The following is a 19,364-nucleotide window of genomic DNA, read 5'->3' as shown; positions in this document are numbered from 1 at the left end:
CTGCCCAGTGGGTGGACTGAGCCTGTGGACATAGTATGGCTGCCAATTCTGAGAAAACATAGCTGTGTTTGATCACCACGCATTGGTTAAACTTCATCAATCCTGGGTTCATCTTGCATCATCAAGCCAGGGTTCAACCATGAGCGTGGTTATAACGGCACGATCTGCACACTTGTGTCCATGCAAAGTAGAGACCACCCTGAAGAGTGTTCTCTTCAGGAGACTTCCCAATTTGTAAAGCTCAGATGTTCTTCCACCAAGTGAGGTTACGTCTGCACGTTTACAATACGACAAACTTCTCTGGAATTCATAATTGAAATGTGAGCAGCCGTCACCAGTATCAGGAAGTGGCTGCGGGCCTGGCTTGCAATGGCCTGCTGCTCACTCATGTTACGCTAGCAAATGCACCGCTTTATGAATTGCGTCGGGAGAATAGCAGAGATATAATATTCCGACTTTTATGACACTTCTAGCAACCTCATTGTCAAGCGCGTTTCCTAAATGATCCTCCGAAACTCACTAAATTATTACACCTGGCCCCGTAAGGAAGGCCATCTTGAACCAGGTAGCAGCGGCAGCGGCCGGGCCTTTGTCCTGGACTCCGAAAAGGCGTTGTGGTGTGAAGACCGGGGCTGTGGAAGTGGATCTTTTTGTACATAGAAGAGTACCGGTACCCCGGACAAAGCATTTCCTTTTTTGTTTCTAATAGTACCTAATGCGCTGTTCTGAATTGCCACGAGGTAGAGAATGGGTGCTATACCCGGTGACAACTTAAGAACGGCACCGGAAGTTGCCGCTGTGCCTTATCACCGTAGCCGGATGTTTCTCCGCGCGGCGCAAGTAGGGCGTTACTGGGAATATTTTGAACATGGCGTGAGCCGTTCCCGTGATTTTTTCGACTTAATATGCTTATAAACGACTCCAGTGACGACAAACAAACTGCGTGAGACAAGGCAGACGATATCACGCATTCATAGCAAACCCCTTTCAAAACTCGCGCGCACTGACGTCACGGGTCCGGCGCTTTGGCGCAGTGATACACTACATGAGGTGGTGCCGTTCTTGAGTTGTAACCGAGTATAGTTGGTCATTCCGGCGTTACGCGATTCCTGGCAGCTTTCCGTACAGTTCACCCCAAGGACATGAGCCCAGACTATAAGGCCGCACCAGGAAGCGGCCTAGTCTGCTACCCGCCACCAGCAGGCTTTGTTTTAATGTGGAGTTATCAATGCTTCACTTGTGGCGTTCAGTGTTGCACCAATTGAACTGCGGAAAATGCAACTTACACAATGTGTTTTACGAAACGATGATGATAACCCAAGGCACATAACGTGGAAGTCGTTTATTTTTCCCATGACACGGTGGTTTCTACGGAGCAGCACAGGGCGCCGGGTACAGCGCAGTTGGCAGCGGCATCGGAAGCCCTTCCGGAGGCGCTGGAGCAAAAGTGAGTTTCTGAACTCACATCTAATGTCTGCGAGGCAGACCACTGTTTTTATCAATAGTTGCAGAGTTTACATAACCGAATGATTGAAGAGAGGCTTTGTTATCAAGTCAATACAACAAAGCAACTTTCCCGCAGCGCTTCGGCTTTTGGTTCGCCAGTTTATCTAGATCCCTCAGTTTCTGTAAACGTAAAATTGCGTGATGGGCTTTATGATTGACCATATTTCTTTATGTGTGTATACACCCCGGCAAGCTTTGCGCCTGAAATCTATTTAAATTAAATAACACTACTGCGGCTATACCATACCAGTGGGCTGCGGTGCTATTTTTCCTGTTGTCTTTAGTTGTGCAGCAAACATCTTTTCATGTTTTTTTTCAAAATAAGCCTTACAAATTAGACATTTCACTAAAAGATTGGTAGAACAAAATAGCTTCTGTTCAGAGCAAATATGCTCAAAACACAGAACTTGATAAAGAGCCGCATTTGTGCAAATGTTTTTATTTAGTAATATCGGAATACGAGCGATTTGGGCAGATGTGTACTTAAATGCAAAAGCCCGGTCTAGCCCAGGGACACAGAAAGGGGAAGACCCGAATTTTGACGACCAACAGAATTCTTAATTTATTCTTAAACACATAAACATGAGCGTCTTGAATTGTGTTTTTCCTGAGCAAATTAGAAAATCATTTGATAGAAACACAGGAGTTGTTCAATTTTTCAGTCACTAGTTAAGATTACGCTTTCGTTTTTAACTTTAAACGTTTCCTCTCGTCTGTGTTAAACACCTCATTGCAGAGGAGCTTCGTTATGTATGTATGCAGGTATGCATATATGTATGTATGTAGGTATGTAGGTATAATTGAATGTATGTGTATGTGTGTGTAATGTATGTATGTATGTATGTATGTAAGAAAAGAAAACTTTGAACAAGGTAAACGCCCGATTGTTGCCAACGTTTCAGCCCTGACGAAAGCAAGTCTCTTTGCTGAAACGTTGGCAACAATCATGCTTTTACCTTGTTCAAAGTTTTCTTTTCTTGTGTTCTCTACCATCTTCAAAAGTTCTACTGCTCCCTAGATTGTATGTATGTATGTATGTATGTATGTATGTATGTACATACCGACGTATGTCGGTATGTATATGTACGGTATGTATGTATACATGTATGTATACATGTATACATGTATGTATACATATGTATACATGTAGACGGTATGTATACATACCGACTTAAAAAGACTTTCCCGGAAGCACCAAGGGTTACCTACCGGAGAAACAGGAATCTAAAAGATATTTTAGTACATGCTAAAACAGGGCTTTCAAAGCAACCAGTCATAGCCAGCTGCTCCCGCCCCAGATGCAAGACTTGTAGGCACCTGCAAACAGACTGCGTTGTAAAAAGCACAGCCAGTAATTATGTCCACAAGATCAATTCAAGTTTTACGTGCACTTCATCCAACATTGTGTATATGTTGGAATGCTCAATGTGCCACAAACAGTATATAGGTGGAACGAGTCAACCTATAAGCCTACGGCTTAATGGTCACCGGGCAGATACTCTTGGCAAATCCTTCATAGCTGTAGCGCAGCATTTCAACTAACCAGGCCACAATTTTGATGACCTTAAGTTATATATACTTCAGTCAAATTTTAAGTCTCCTAGGGACAGGAAATACCGAGAATCCTACTCAATTCATAAATTCAACTCCATGGAACCTGCTGGAATTAATGCGTCTAAGGGCAACTTGGAATCCTTGCGATATTCACCGGGAATACAGCATTAGGCATTTTCGTGCATATACCTCATCCAAAGACTATGACCGTTCACTCTGCTCTGTACCTGGTCACCTAATTTCTTTTTTTTAATTCCTTAGCGTCTAGCTTAATACTCGCCCTCATCCCTCCAACCTTTGCTTTTGGAATTCATTTTTTTTTACTTCGCGTGGTCTTGTGCCCCGTACGTCACTCTAACTTTATCTTTTCGTTTTTGAGTTTCAGGACAGGCCTGTTCCAGGAATGTTGCCGCGGGTGACACGTGCCATTTCAGTTGCCGGGTCATTGCTTTTTCTTTTGTGTGTGGGTTTATGTGGTTTCCCTACCTGATTTTGTTCTCCCTTTGTTTTCTTTTTTCCTTGACCTAGTTAGTTTTCCCCCCGTCTCTATCTTTTCTTTTGACCTGAGGCTTGCAGATAGTTTCTGATAAGAACCCCACCCTCACCGCCTGGTCTGCTTCCGGCGGTTCTGAGATCCTTTCCCTAAACCCCGCGGAGGGTCAATAAACACCCTCTCATCCTCTCTCCAAAAATTCCATGAATATCAACCACCAGCTGACTTCCGTGTGACCTACTTCGCGGCTTAAACTAGACAACCTTCTTGACCCCTCAATCTCTCCCCCGACACACTCCCAAACAAATCAGCTTGCTCAATTTCCCTTCCATCTTTCCCTTCCTTTCACCTGGGGTCCTACCCCTATATAAACCGTGCCTGCCAGGCGAGAGATTGCCCTGAGGAAAGCAAGTTCTCTTTGCTGAAACGTAGGCCACAATCGTGCTTTTACCGTGTTCGAAGTTTTCTTCTCTTGTATGTATGTATGTATGTATGTATGTATGAATGTGTGTGTGTGTGTATGTAGGTATGTATGTATGTAAGAAAGTATGTTGGTATCTATGTAAGAATGTGTGTAGGTATGCATATAAGTGCGCATCTGTGTATTTACAGGGGGAATTTAAAGAAATGCGAAAAACGGAGCGCGCAGCCTCCGACGCATGCTGCACCATCCGGCTGCAAAGCCAGCAAACGGCGCGGATACGTACTTCTTTGAGAGCGTTTCAGAGTGTAGCCTACATTTATGGTAAATGCTTGATGAAGACGCGACGCGGGTAGTTTATTTTTAGGGGCATTTTCACGCTGCGTCGCCAATGAGCAGGATGGTGATTAAAGGCTATAGTGCTAGCTGCAATCAGTCTGCTGCGCGCTCGTCTCCCGAATGTAGTAGATAACAGGATGCTCAGTGGCGACAGAGCATAAAAAGGTGCCTCGACATATATAACCGACGTTGACCTTTTATCAAGCATTTCTCCTAACAGTTGGCCACACTCTCAAACTCTCTGGCAGTGCAGCCAGGTGGGGCGGCTTGCGTCCTAGTTTGTGTGCTCCGTTGTTTGTATTTATTTTAATTAGCACTGTACTTAGGTGCAGTGTGATGGCGAAGAAGGTGCAGTGTGATGGCGAATAAATATTATAGCTTCAGTGAATGACGCACAAAACGTTGATATTAAGAGCGAAGCTGTCTGGCACTCCCTAATCGCAAGGCTAAGCTTCATACAACGTTTCAAATCCAGCAGGTAAATTCCCGTTCGACCCAATGGAATGTTAATGTTTCAGTGCTCGCCCGATCTACAGCAAACTTTTGCAGCATTGAACTTAAAACACTGCCACGAAAGGGCTCCACGAGAACTTTGAAAAATTGTGGTCAAACATTTTTTTCAATGCGCTTTCATTTTTTTTCTATAACAAAAATGAAGCCTCCATAAATTTTCAATAAAAGAAACGTGCAAATATCACCTATCTGTAGAATTCTTGATTCAAATGCCTCTGATATTTTATTTTACCTCAGCAATGTTGACAACAATAAATAATCTGAATAGATGCAGTAGTTAAGCAAATATTCACCTATATAAATGTCTCGTACAAAAACTCTTCAAACATCCAGCACGTGTGCTTGGCGCTTTATCTCTACTCCGCGCTATCGCTGCGCCCGCGTTACCACGCCTCGACCCATAAAACAACGACCAAAAACGGTTCGCTGGAATGGTTGCCCGCAAGCACCGATGTTTTCGTCACGACTGCTTAAAGAACTGAAGGCAATTAGTTTGCATGGCAAACCCGCCCTCTAAAGATCCCGCCTTGAGGGGCTATTGGCGCGCCAGAAAAAAACAACCTCCAGCGCCGTTTGCAGACACCGCTTACAGCGAACACCCATGCCACAAGTTTCGCACTTTGGACTAAGCCGTTTTTTACTTGTGTTTCGCATTTTGTACAGTGTATAATTCTCCTTTGCAAAAGGTCACCATAATAAACAAGTTGGTTAGAATATTGCTTAATTCCATAATTAAAGATGCGCCGAAATTCTTGCTGAAGTATCACCATCAGGCGTGCATCATTAGAACCATGCTCGGTATGTTGTTCACGAACTTAACGTATACATTCGTCATGAGTACTGACGAATATTCAGAAATAGTTTTTATGTCGGCACACGGCAGTTTATTGTGTTACTGCTTAGCAAACCTCTGGAGCTTTAGTATGGTTCTCATCAGTGGCAGAAGAAAAAAAAAACAGTCGTCTTCTTGGGCCACGTGCGACCAACTTCAGTGACGTCACAATAGCAAGTTTTTGTATTCAGGCTATCTGAGCCTTCGAAATTCAAATTGTCGCATTGTTATGACGAACGTTCGCTTCCTGTTTTTTGGCGATGAAATTGCATCGGACAAATTTGCTAGCAGTAAGCTACCTGTAGCCAGTCTGGGCTATCATGGATCGTCACACCGAACATCAGGCAAGAGTAGGGGAGGATAGTGCAAGTCGTGCTTTCAACACATTTTCTACTTAAAAGTGAAAAACAAAAACAGCTCAAAAGTCTTGGGTGTTCCCGACGATTAATATACGCTTACCTGGTAAGGTTTACAAATGATAAAACTAACTTCTCTCTCATTTTAACATTTCACGTGGACCAAAAATACAACAAAAAATCAGTTCGGAACTTGGAGTTCCTAGGCCTGCTTAGAGAAAAAGTAACAAGAAAACAAGTGGGCTAACATTTTTTCAGATACCAATAAAAGGACAAGCTCTACTTGCCACTGTCTATTATTAATTATCAGCATTTTGCCTCTACCTGTTTAGAAACGGACGTTCCTCCGGCGTGAATGCCTCACCGGCTTCTACTTTCCAGAGACATTTTTTTGCTCTCTTATTAGCTCCCTTTTGCTCCCTTACTTGGTTCCCTTATGAGCTTCTCATTACTGAGCAAATCGCCATTTTTGTTAATGTTTAATAACTCTCCGGCTCATTGGTTCGTGTCCTCGCCTTTGGCGTGTGTTGTGTTTCCAGGAGTGATGCCTAATTATTTCGTGATAGGGGGTTGACAGCCTGTCACCTGTCCGTCTGATTCTCAATCTATTGCTTATGGCACCCTAGCTTCCCCGCGGTCACATAAGTTATAGAACATACTCTCCCACTTCGCTGCTCTTTCTGTAAGCTTCGTTCTGAAAAAGACCCATCTCCAAAGTAATAGGTCACTTGCAGCAGCAGTTATCGATTGATTGTAGGGTATTATCGCGCCGACGCAGCGCAAGCGATCAGGCGCGCTGTAGTGAAGGCCTCCGGGTTGATTTTGACCACCTGAGGATCTTTAACGTGCACCGAAATCTCGTACACACGGGCGTTCTTCGCTTTTCACCTCCATCAGAAAAGCGGCTGCCGCGGCCGAGAATCGAACCCGCCACCTCGTGCTCAGCAGCACAACGCCTTAGCCACTGAGACACCGCGGGTAGTTGCAGCAGCAGTTAGCCTCCAAGTTCAAGTCACAGCATTGGTTAATGCTCTAGGGGATTCGGAGACCATTGTTCGAATACTCCCTCCCAATACTGACCTTCGGACACGCACACGCACACACACGCACGTAGGCAAGCAAGCACACACCCGGGCACGCACACGCACGCCCACGCGCCCGCACGCACGCAACATATGCGTGCGTTCGCGCGAGCTTCGATTTATTCGGTGTCACCCTTTCTAGAGCTCAGTTATTATTTCTTTTGCGCCTTCTCCATCGTTTGGAGCTACCAGTGTCGTAGGTGAATTCTGCGAAACCAAGTTTTTAATACTACAGATACTGTTGGCAATCACTCTCTACCCGGCGTCAAAGTACTATAGGTGTACTGTTTTTTTAAGCTTACACATTCATTTCCTGTATAAATTAAACGGTAGTATCTCGATACCAAGCTTGGCAAAGTGCACTTTCCGGAAATTTCCTGGTATGTGCTATATTCATGCGTATTTTACAGGGCGGAACGCTGAAGCCATACCCAAACTTCAATGCTCAAACCGACGCACAAGCTCTAAGGGCTGCGATGAAAGGAAAAGGTTAGTTTATGAATCAAACGTTTTCTAACGTTTTTATGTTTTCTGCTGTCAGAGAGTTACCCTCCTTCATTTTTGGACATAACTTCGCGTAGCATGGTTATGCACTGTTTTCGTAAATAGGATTTTGGAAAAAAACTACGAATGTATTTCACAATGTGACTGCGCTTACACATTTCCTCTTTAAGCTGGTCTTATTGTTCGGGAAAAAAAACATTTGTGCACTACTCGAGTGTGATGTAGGTTAACACGCTATACGAGACGAGTGATCAGGCAGAACTAATAGCGGTGTCCTAAGCTCCAGAAATAGGTAGCGCCAGCTGCTGTGCTGGGGAACTCTGTACCATTTTTGTATTTTCTGTATTTTTAAAAATTTTGTTAGACAAGATATCTTAATTTACCGCATTGCAACTACTTAGACGTGAAGTCTTTCAAGTATTTTTTTTTCTATTTCTATACCCCAATTACGCATTTTTGTGCTAATGCAGGGTGTTACACGTTTGGGACTTCAGGGGTGCTCGTTAAAAAAATGATTGCGTTAAGGGGGAGTCACTTGATCACAATCCTCTGGGACTTATTAGTTCACGGCCCACGGGCTTAAAAACATCACTTATGAATAGGAAACGACTTAGAATTTCATAGAAAAAGTTTCTAATGGCCTAGTTTACTTCTTTTAGAACATACATCCCTTTTTATTGAAATAAAAATAACCAAGAAAGTTTCCTTCATCTATTTTTCACTACATGGGGATAGCTGCCTCGCAAGTGAGAGTTTTGTGGATTTATTTCTCCGCCGAAGTCACATTTTAACAAGCAATCTAGGCCGTTGCGAACAGTTGTATGTATTCGTAAATGTTTTCGTAATCGTGCACAATGGTTTATAAGCCGAACCCGTCTCGTAAGAAGGTTAGTAGCTGACTCCCCCCTAACGCATTCTTGTTGTGGACGAAAGTAGAGATAGCTGGAGGGCATCTGTAATAATAAACGCCGCAGGAAAAAACTGAATAAACAACGGACTCTAAAATATCCCGCTGCTTTGAAACCTTTACTATGTCTTTGTGTTCTATGCAGAATTTAGGCTCTGTATAATCTGGCATGGCACACGTTATGGGCGCAGACTTTGCGCATGGAAATGTTTTGTAGCGTGAACTACATTGGCCGAGGTTGAGCAGTTTCGTTTGGCTCCTGAAGAGCCGTGCTGCGCATGCGCGAGGAGCAGTAACAACACATGGCGCACAGAACGTGGCTCGCTGCCCGGCGTATATCACCCACACCACGCGCCCATCCTCTTCGCCGACGTCTGTTCCGCACATGGTGGTCCGGTCCACTTGGTGATCACGCGAGGGGTGGCCGGGTGTTCACCAGATGGCTCGTGCGTCGCAGCAACACCGGCGTGCGCCTGTGGAACCAGCTTTGCTACGGGGAGATTGGTCACCCTGCGCCGGACCGCTTAATAAATATACATGTGTCCCATTATGCGTACACCGTGTGTATCATTGAAAGAGTAGTAAACGTGATAATCAAGCTAATCCTTGACAACCAGGAAAGCTAAGAATACCCACTTGAACCTTAGCTCAAGCTGCGCATATCTTGACATAGCCGAGCTAAGCCCCTCCTAATTTTTCTCATTGCGTCTCAGATAGCGCAACATGCTGCTGTCACTTCCTCGGGTATTACATCACATAGGTCTGCCGAGGATACCACAGCGATTAAAATAAGTGATTTCTTACTAGGGTACCTGGGTATTCACGAATGGGCATTGTCTGCGCTTTTTGGGTAGCTTGGTCACTAATACCTTGGGGCCGAACGGGCCAATTCGCGCCCTTTCCTTTGATCTAAGCACGTTTATTTGAGGCAATGCTCTCTAGCGTTACGTGTGCATACTATAAAATTTAAGGTAGGAAACTTTACGGTAGGCTACGCGAATTGTTCCGTCTAATCAACTTATGTCGCCAAAAATATCAAGAATGCGATAAAACTGCACCAGATCTTGCCGTTCTCTTTTCTTTATTTGCCATTCAGCAATAGATGCTCCAGAGAACACAATATTGCATACGCTTAAACTAATGCGCATGCGGAAAACGCGTGTGCTTGAGCCGCAAACGTGTATGCTGCGAAAAACCTTGTAATTCATACAGATTACTGTTCTTTCTCTTTCCTTCTTTCTTGCATGGCGAGTGCTCCTTGCATTCTCAAACATCGACTCATTCCGCACTAGACGTTATTTTTTTATTTGATCCTCTCATTCTTTGACCGTTTTGAATATTCTTGTAGGGAGACAAAATGTAAAAACATGAATAATTTTCTTTGCGTTTGTAGGCGCGGACGAGGCGGCCATCATGGACATCCTTTGCACCCGATCTTGCCAGCAGAGAGTCGAGATTGTTGGAGAGTACAAGAAATCGTTTGGTCGCGTACGTATCTTGCGACCTTGCGTACCTTGCGATTCGAAACGGAGGATATGAAGCAGAAGTGGCAGGTGGACACCCGGCGCCAGGTGCAACATAGAGAGGGTTTCCACGTGGGGGGCTATCATTGGCATTATAACTTTTTGGGAACTTCACGATGATTCTAGCATCAACGGTTTCTGTAACTAGTGGAAATTTGTTTATGTAGTTTGTTCATATTTGTAGTCAGAGAAATATGGCGTTAAACAGGTGAAGACAAAGGTAGACAAAAACGAGATATGCAGGTGAGAAAGATACCGCCTGTATAGGCGGGTTAGTCTAATTTTGTCCTCGTCAGTTTAGCGCCTCATTCTTTTTACTGCGTGAGGATGCCAGGAATTATTAGGGGTATCAGTGGATAGCCCGCAGCTACTTATGAAGAGAAAATATCGGGAGAAATACGAATGACATGAAACCTAAAACGCGGTTTAAACTAACGTAAAAGCAGACGAAATGAGCTGTGTACAAGAACATCTACTGAGAAGCTACGTTTACGGAGTGCGTCCAGTGGCACTTGATATCTAAGGAAGACAGATGTTAGGGCGGTAAATGTCAGAATTGCTCTAAACTGTTGACGTACAGTGAAAAACCTCGCGCCTAATTATAGGGCATCTAGAACTTAGCGAGTGAAGCCAGTACATTCCGCATCCTGGCGGAATGAATTTCGGAAATTCGAAACTTGATGCATTCGAGATGTTCAGAATCCGTTAAAACACTCATGTATATATCTATATTGATGAATACAAAACATTTGAGTCTGCGGTACGGATACTTGTGAAAGAATGTGGTACTGCTCTGTTGTGTTTGTGTACCTGAGCTCGGAGACGACATCGTTAGAGCAGGACCATGTTCCCGGAATTTGGTTGTTCTGGTTGAGCTCTACGCCACCGATGCTTGGGCCTTGGCGTCCCTGGTTTGTGAACCTCGGTCGTTCGACACAGAACCTGCCGGTACACCCACTGATGAAGCACTCGCCATCCGGAGGTACAGGGCGAGTTACTGCAACCAGTGCTATGAAAAGCATTCTGACTGACGGCTTCCCCTGGCGCGCAATGCAGCCACCACGAACGGGCGCCCGCGTGAGCACCAGCGACCCTCACTCGTTTTGTGGTTTATTTTAGGGGTGTATGACGGGTTGTGGAACAGACAAATATTCAGCCGCATGACGAAGAACACCCCCGGATTTATCCTGTCGTGGAAGCGCATGGCTGTGGCTTGCAATAGATTAGGTTGTGTGCGTCGCTCGCTTGCGCATTCGGTGGATGAAGGGAGTAGATTGATTGTAGGGTTAAACACGCCGACGCAACGCAGGCGATGAGGCGCGCCGTGGTGGAGGCCTCCGGATTAATTTTGACCACCTGGGGATCCTTAACGTGGGCCGAAATCTCCTACACACGGGCGTTTTTTGCTTTTCGCCTCCATCAGAAAAGCGGCCGCCGCGGCCGGGAATCGAACCCGCGACCTCGGGCTCAGCAGCGCAATGCCTTAGTCACTGAGCCCCCGCGGCGGGTGGATGAAGGGAGTAATTGGATGTCTACAAATAGGGGTGTAGGTAGGGTGTCGAACCGGAATTTTTTTAGGTTCGGTTCGGGTTCAAAATATAACCTTTCGGGTTGAGTTCCAGGTACGGTTCCGGAGACCATTCCGTTCCGGTTTGAACGCGTTCGTACCGGTTCAAACGAGTTGGGAGAAAAAAAGCAGGAGTGTTTTTTTCGGTTCAATTTTTTCAGTGCTGCGTTTTCGTTTCATTGTAACGTAGGTATAAAAAGCAACTCATATTGTGGGTTTTTTGTTCAAATGTTCTTATTTGGGCGATTACATAAAATCCTGTCACCTTGTTTTTTCAATTTACTTCGTAATGTCCAATGCTTCCACAACGTATTCAATCAATACATCCAATGCTTAGATTACAGGTTCGCAAAGCACGTGATCCAAAAATTACTGCTCTATGCACATAAGGTAACTTTCAAACTTGCTCAAAAGAGTTTTCTCTTGTTCCTTTCGTCAAGCGCTGGAATTACGTCATTTCAGCGCGGGAGCGGCTATTTACCGGTTTTCCTTCAGCAGCAGCAATGAACGCATTCGATAGCCGCTTAAAAAAATTGGAGATGCTTGCACTACATAGGTCGCGCAAGGCTTGAACCTTGATAAGCTGGAGTACTTCTTTCTATGTAAGTACTGAAAAACACACCGCGACGTATTGAAATGCTATAAAATGGGTTTGAAATTGTTTGTTTACATGACCCGCCGCGGTGGCTCAGTGGGTAAGGTGTTGCGCTGCTGAGCACGAGGTCGCGGCTTCGATTCCCGGCCGCGGCGGCCTCTTTTCTGATGGCGGCGAAAAGCGAAAACGCCCGTGTGTACGAGATTTCGGAGCACGTTAAAGATCCCCAGGTGGTCAAAATTAATCCGGGACCCTCCACTACGGCGTGCCTCATCGCCTGCGTTGCGTCGGCGCGTTAAATCCTACAATCAATCATTTGTTCACATGTTCAACTGTCGCGGTTCACGTCACAACATATCCGTCTATATCGTCGTCTTCCTCAGGCATGACTGTCGAGGCCGCATCGTTTTGTGTGCAATATTTCACAGCTGTCCGAAAGAAGAGTGCTTCAGCATGGTCTAGAACTGGCGGCAACCGGCTTCGTAAACTAGGCGTGTGTATCGCCGGCTTTCTTGTGCGGCTCACCCACTGAGGCGATGACGCACGTGAACTGTTTTCTTGGTGTTTTTTCCTAACGCGAGTCGCAAGCTTGGACTACACCGGGCGCTCCACATTAAGCGCGTGCTCACGTGCGCGGTAAGCGGTGGGAGTAACTATGACGAGGTATTTTTTTATGACGCTTTACATATTACGGCCAGCTGCAACAGCTCACCTGTTGAAAATGGTGCAGCCTGCACTAGTTGCACCAGTGTGTGAGTAAGGACTTTATTGAATCGCCTGCTGTGGTGTCCCTAATGGAGCACCATGACGCGGCCTACGTCATCTTGTCCCAGGGCGTTTACTTAGTCGCCACCTCTCTACTCCCCTCGAGGTCCTCCAGCTGCCCCTGAATGTGGGCCGATCCCTCTGGGCGTTCATCCGGCTTCTGCCTTTCAAGGGCCGCCTGGATCAGCTGAACGGCCTGGAGTTACTCGTTCTTGTCGTTGCTCCGCGCCGCAGCCTCGAACCACGGCGGGATCATTTTTGCTGTTGCCGCTTCGCTGGGCCTTGCCGTACGGGCCCACGGCAGGTGGGCCGCATTGGCACGCGCACTGCGACACACCTTGCACGTGTCCTCCTCGTACTGTTCGGGGCACATGTGTTTCATAATGACCGGGGTCAGTAGCAAACCCGTCTGCATCTGACGAAGCTGCAGAAACAGCTGAGCTGAGGGTCAACCTAGCTCCTTCCGATTTTGCTACGTTTTTCTAGGTTTTACTGGGCTACGCTGAGTTTCTTAGGTTCCGCGATGTTCTGTCTAGGCTAGGCTGAGTATTGAGGGCTGAGGCCACGTTTACCCGGGTTTCACAAGGCGGTTGCGGAGTGCCCCCAACATTGACAGAGGATCTCAGGGGAGAAGACGCTAGGTCGAAGCTCAGCTGCACTGTTTCTCCAGCCTTGCGCCTCATGTGCAAGCTGCGCCAAATTTTTTCAGTAGCCAAAAGTGACTATCACATTTAAAATGATACAGTAAAAAACAATTTGCGCATTCGCTGATGCCCGTTTTGCTCACACTCGAGCAGCGCGCAAGCCGGCTTCACTGTTATAACATCCTTTCAGCGGTGGTGCCAAATTTACAGCGGCGCAGGTTTTGTCCTTGGTACTTCTTTGCCAACGCCACCGCACCAAGCTCAAGCTTAAAAAGCTCCGCTATTAAAATAAGGCCACTAAAGCATAGCCGAAACGGAAGGCATATCTGCTGCGACGCGTAAAGCAGGTAGTGCCGCTCAGTGCTGCGATAGCCACAGCTTTCCCAGTGCTTGCAGGCGTGAACGAAAGAGTGAAATCATAAATCGGAAGTTTTGCAGATTTTCTTTCACTCTACAATCAACTGAAAAGTGTTTTCCATGGGAGGCCACCGATTACAAGAATGACTGAAGCGACATAAACGGCTCACCGGAACACTTAAGGCTGCTTATGTGTGTAATTGTGAAAGAATTGCTGTTTATAGCCGCAAGTTTCTTTTTGTCGATTTTGTTTAGATCATTCGATCGTATTATATTCTTGGCTCATAAACCCGCGGTGTTATAAGCAATAAATTTGACTGACGATTACCATACTCCCTTAGGTGAAAGCTGAGCGAAGCAAGAACTGATATCTTCTCGTCCAGGGCGTATAGCTCCTGTGTCTCAGGAAGTGATTGCGTCATTAGCGAATGCACGACGGCTCGCGCTATACTCAGGCGTTATCTCGTAGCGCGCCACCGCCGGGGAGCATGAATCGCGCTGCTTCTGCATACCACGCTCCCTCTCTCACTTTTACCATTCTTTCTTCCCCCACTTTCCTGTTTGTTCTATCTTCGGTGGGGTCTTTGCTGTCTCGGTTACAACGAGGCCGACCCTGAGGGACTAGGCAAAAGAAGAGGAGCGGATGCTTAAGAGCTGAACTCTAGAACTTTACTATACGGATCCACGCGGTACCGCCTTGTGTTCCAATCCCCTCACCGACCACCTCGTCTCCAAATAATACACTATCTCCGTAGCCTTCTGGCGGGCAAGTATGTAACCCCCTGGCCAGTGGGCAGCTCCCCGCTGCCGCCAAAACCCCCTGCGTATTTCCCCTTGTGTCATCCTCACCTGAAGATTCTGACAATGGGCCCCTTCCCTCTGGGCTACCCATTGCCAGTTCGTCCACTAAGCAGGCGACCGTCCGTCTGCCGTCGTTTTTGGGCACCATAGAGTATCGCCGTGGTGCGGCATTGCTTCCCCCCCCTCCCCTGGGTGGTTGGTTACGGGCTGCCCGTCGTCTCCAATCACGCATCGTCACCGGATTCTTTATGCTGGCAGGAAAGGGGGCATACAGGTAGTTTAATGGCAATCGGGCACCCTCTTGGCAGGGCAGACAACTACTCTGTGTAGCAGAAAGCTTGGCCGAACGCCAATTTAATTGATACCATGAAATTCTTACCCAAGCACGTGCGCACATACGCGTATTTTCGCACAGTGAGGCAAAAGAAAGTCGCATTAAAAAAGATTGGTTGATCTCCTAGGCTCTTCATGTACCTTTACTTTCCGCTGACCAAGTTAAGGACGAAAGTTGGAACATCGTCCGGCCTAACCTTCCAACCAGGAAAACATCCACTCCAACGCAAGGACAGACGGTGGCGTTGGGGGACACGCAGCTTCCGGAGCCCCATCGCAAAGTCCTGCAGTTAGGCCCAAAGCTTGCTGTTGAGCACCGTTTGTTAAAAGTAAAAAAAAAGTTAGTTTGGCCCGTGACATCACCCGTCTTGTCCCGGAGGGTGACAAGCGGCCCTGAATCGGTGAGTGCATGGATGCCGTCGTGCAGTCTACAGCTATGCCCGAAAAATGCTTCCACTGGAACTTTATAGGGGATTACATGGTGAACAATCACCTCAAATTGCTTTTGTCGGATAGAAGGGACCAATGATATCTTTTACCAGAAGGTACGTACTTTGAACATGCTTTCAGAGCAGTGCATAAGAATTTGAGAGTAGGTCGCGGGTTCGATTCCCGGCTGCGGCGGCCGCTTTTCTGATGGAGGCGAAAAGCAAAAACGCCTGTGTGTACGAGATTTCGGCGCACGTTAAAGATACCCAGGTGGTCAAAATTAATCCGGAGCCCTCCACTACGGCGCGCCTCATCGCCTGCGTTGCGTCGGCGCGTTAAACCCTACAATCAATCAAATCAATCAAGAATTTGAGAGTAACAACAGCGCTTGTTTTTCTCCTCCGTTTTCGTGTCCTGCCCATTTTTTTGTCCTGTTTGCTGTCAGGAAACTACTAACTCGCTCAGCTTACAACCTCCAGTAGTGGATGTGGTCCCTGAAGGCTTTCAGTATGGGCCAGAGAAGCATTCGAATTCAAAACACATTGAAAACGTCACACAATATTAAACAGCATCTACATTGGAACCACGATGAATAAGCCATGATTTGTTGCCTCGAAATATACGTTCAAGTTTAACTTATTCTAAATGCATAAGAAAATTAAGGGAAATGAGCAATATCTAACACAAACTGATCGTATATGCGGAAACTTTACATTAAATTGAGGGTAATAATAGGAAGAAAAACTAATGGGTTGTGGGACTACAGACTATGCGTAATATTTTGTGGCGCATTCGGGCGAGTGGCAAAGATATCTTCAGACGCAAGGTAGATCACCCTAATCAAAAACTATAAATTACAGTTTTCAAGCCCTAGAACCCGTTCAGAACATTTCTTTTGATTCGCTCCAGTTCGGGTTCAGTTACAAAATGGCGGATAAATTCGTGCTCGGTTCCCGCTTAGGTTTCCATTCCGGCTTCGGTTCGACATGCTGGCAGTAGGATCTTCTCCCGCTCATCAGGTTGTAGTCGGTTTAGGATGCTCCATTGCAGTGCGTGAAGGTGGGGCAAATTACAGATAATCCAAAGACAGCTATTGCGTCGCAAACCGCGAACACGCTGATGCGGCATTGAGCTAAACCAGGGAGCAAGATTACACAGGCGAAGAAACGGGTCATTGGGGGCAAGTGCAGGCAGGCAACCAGATAATGTCACAATGAAAACCAAGGCAGACTGCAAAGCTTCATCGCTACGACGCCGAAGAAGAAGGTAGCGGCACCTGAGGAACAAAAAGATAGTGGGCGCAATTCATTCCGTGGCTGCGCAGTGATATAACGTAAACACGGCTGCGCAGTTTCTTCCGGCAGATGCCGCTTGCTTAACCAATGACGAGTGCTTTTGACATTATCTGACCGCGCTGGGAAGCTTATTTTGCCCTCCAATCTTGTTCTTGCTGCGTGAGCTAAATGCTGCGTCTGTTTTGAGTGGCTGCAATGCCATGTCATCGACCTCACGGAAAAACCGTTGTTTATAATTGTAGCGTCCTGGCGTAGGATGGTGCTCTTAACGGTAGCGCAGTCACAGCTGATTTAAACTGTTCACGAAAGCCACGGGAACACTTCGAGGAGGGTTGCTCTCGATGCACTGTCCACATGTGTCTGACAGCACCCTTGATGGAAGGTACTTTTATGCATGTAGGGAAGAATACCGAGCTGTTATTTGTATCATGTGGTGAAAATAAAAATAGGGGGAGGTACGTGTTAAACGGAATTTATACAGTAATAAACGTATGAAAAAGCAGATTGAATGTCATCTGTGCAAAAAAACAGCTTCCAGGAGTATAATCAAAAGCCTTCGGGGTCTTACTATTGGCAGTGTCGTAACCAAAACGCACATCAGCAAAGCCAACTTGCCCCAATGAGACGCATAGGGTTGCCACCTGGCCGGTTTTTGACCGGCCCGACCGGTTTTTACAGTGGGCCGGTTGCAGGTCCATACCTAAAACCGGCCGTCATTTGCCGGTTTTTTGACCATCGTGCCACGGTTACGATAGTTTGGCCGTTGTATGAGCGTCAATTCAGCAACTACTACGATACATATGTGCCGAAAAGCTGCACAAAGACATGTGAGCAACGAAAATACGTCACCTGTTTGCAGAAAATCACGTTCATATTTCCTTTTTAGATAGTCTTAGTCACTTTATACACGAATTTTATGCTGATTCCTCCCAGGAAAATGGTACAATAACCGTCATTGCAAGGACAAAAAAAAAAAAACACTTAGGGTCTCTTTTTCCACACATATTCAAACTTCTTATACCCCCCCCCCCCCCCCCCCCCGGAAGGCCGGATTTCTTTTGGGGAAAAGTGGCAACCCTACAGACGGAACATCATGATGTAACGAGAAAAAACGCTTCCGGTGGACGGAATAGAACCTCGGTCACTCGCTTTGTAAATGCCACGTCTATGCGGTTGTGCTAGCATTCAGGTTCTATTCTGGATGCAATGCATTTCCTTGGGTTTGTTAAGGGTGCGTGCACATTGATTTGGGGTACGCGAGCCAAAATTCAAACTGCAAGAGCCCACAGCTGAAATCGCAATGAACTTTATCCTTAGACTCTGGTGGTTTGGATGTTAGAATTTCAGGGCGTGCAGCTTAGACGCTGATTTCGCTCTGTTTTCAGGGAGAAAGCTTCGCGTTAACCTTCTTTCTCTTAAGGAAGGGTTGTTCATTTTTTGTGAGGCGTCGTATGTTCGAGAAGCAGACGAAGTTAGCACAAGGAAGGTCGTCACGGGAAATCTTCAAACTAGCTGGCCAGCTTATATTGCGAAGCGTTCCGTACATTTCAGAGCATGCAACACTTCCAGTCTTGCCTCAGCAGGAAATATCTGACAGCGGCTGAGAGTTGAAGTTATTGTTGTCGGCATTGAGGTGCTGGAGGAGCTTTATAGCTTTGAATTCGAATGCTTGCGAAACGAAAAAAAAAATGATAGGAGTATTATGCATGCGAATGAGCCTAGAGTTGTTAAAATGCTGACACAACAAATGCGAGTGTATAGGGTTTTAGAACGTTGCGTAAAAGAGATTTGAATGATTTCACAATGCGCTGTTGGAACAATGGATAGTCGGTACAACTACAGGGATTATTAAGGTAGCGGTGTGGCTGCACGTTTAATACCGGATGAAGTTTAAGCGACGCGCTATGCATGACTGAAATTCAAACGCGAAGTTTCAAGCGAATTGATCTCAGACGGGGTTGTAACCATCGCTAAAAAGTGCCCAGTGTTTTGCTTTTGAATGCGTATTGTGCTGGGTCGCTTTACCACTAGACAGCGCTTCTGCAACTCTAGAGACGCAACGACCACTATTGCAGTAACCAAAACCGTGCTTCACAAGCTCCAGTTTGGTGCGGTGTTCGCGATAATGTTAAAAAACTTGTCAAGAGACGTGCTTGGTCCGTGAAGCTGACGCGGTTTTGAATATCTATGGTGGGGCTATCTGGCGGTAGGCAAAAGGCTTATTTTAATTGCGCCTCCTCTCGCCAGCGCCGCGGAATAAAACTGCATTGACAGGATGTAAGCTCTATTATCGCCTGTGTCGCTGGCAGCGAACGAGAATCTCAACGCCGTATCGCGTACTGTTTGCAGCATGCCATTTGCTTTTGGTAGAGTGAAGGCTGAGCGGGTGCACGAGCAGGGTGGCACCCGTGTCGCGTCCATAAGTGCATGGGGGTTTGAACGGCCATGGTTTTGTTTGGAATTACCTGAAAAGAGAGTGGTAAAGTGAAACTGGCCAATTTTATGAAAACGGCTGTACTCTGTGATAAAAGGGAACATTGTGAGCAAT

Source organism: Haemaphysalis longicornis, unplaced genomic scaffold (genome assembly GCF_048455015.1).
Source record: "Haemaphysalis longicornis isolate Haplotype H1 unplaced genomic scaffold, Haemaphysalis longicornis Haplotype H1 scaffold_19, whole genome shotgun sequence".
NCBI lineage: Eukaryota > Metazoa > Arthropoda > Arachnida > Ixodida > Ixodidae > Haemaphysalis > Haemaphysalis longicornis.
Note: the sequence above shows the minus strand (reverse complement) of the source record.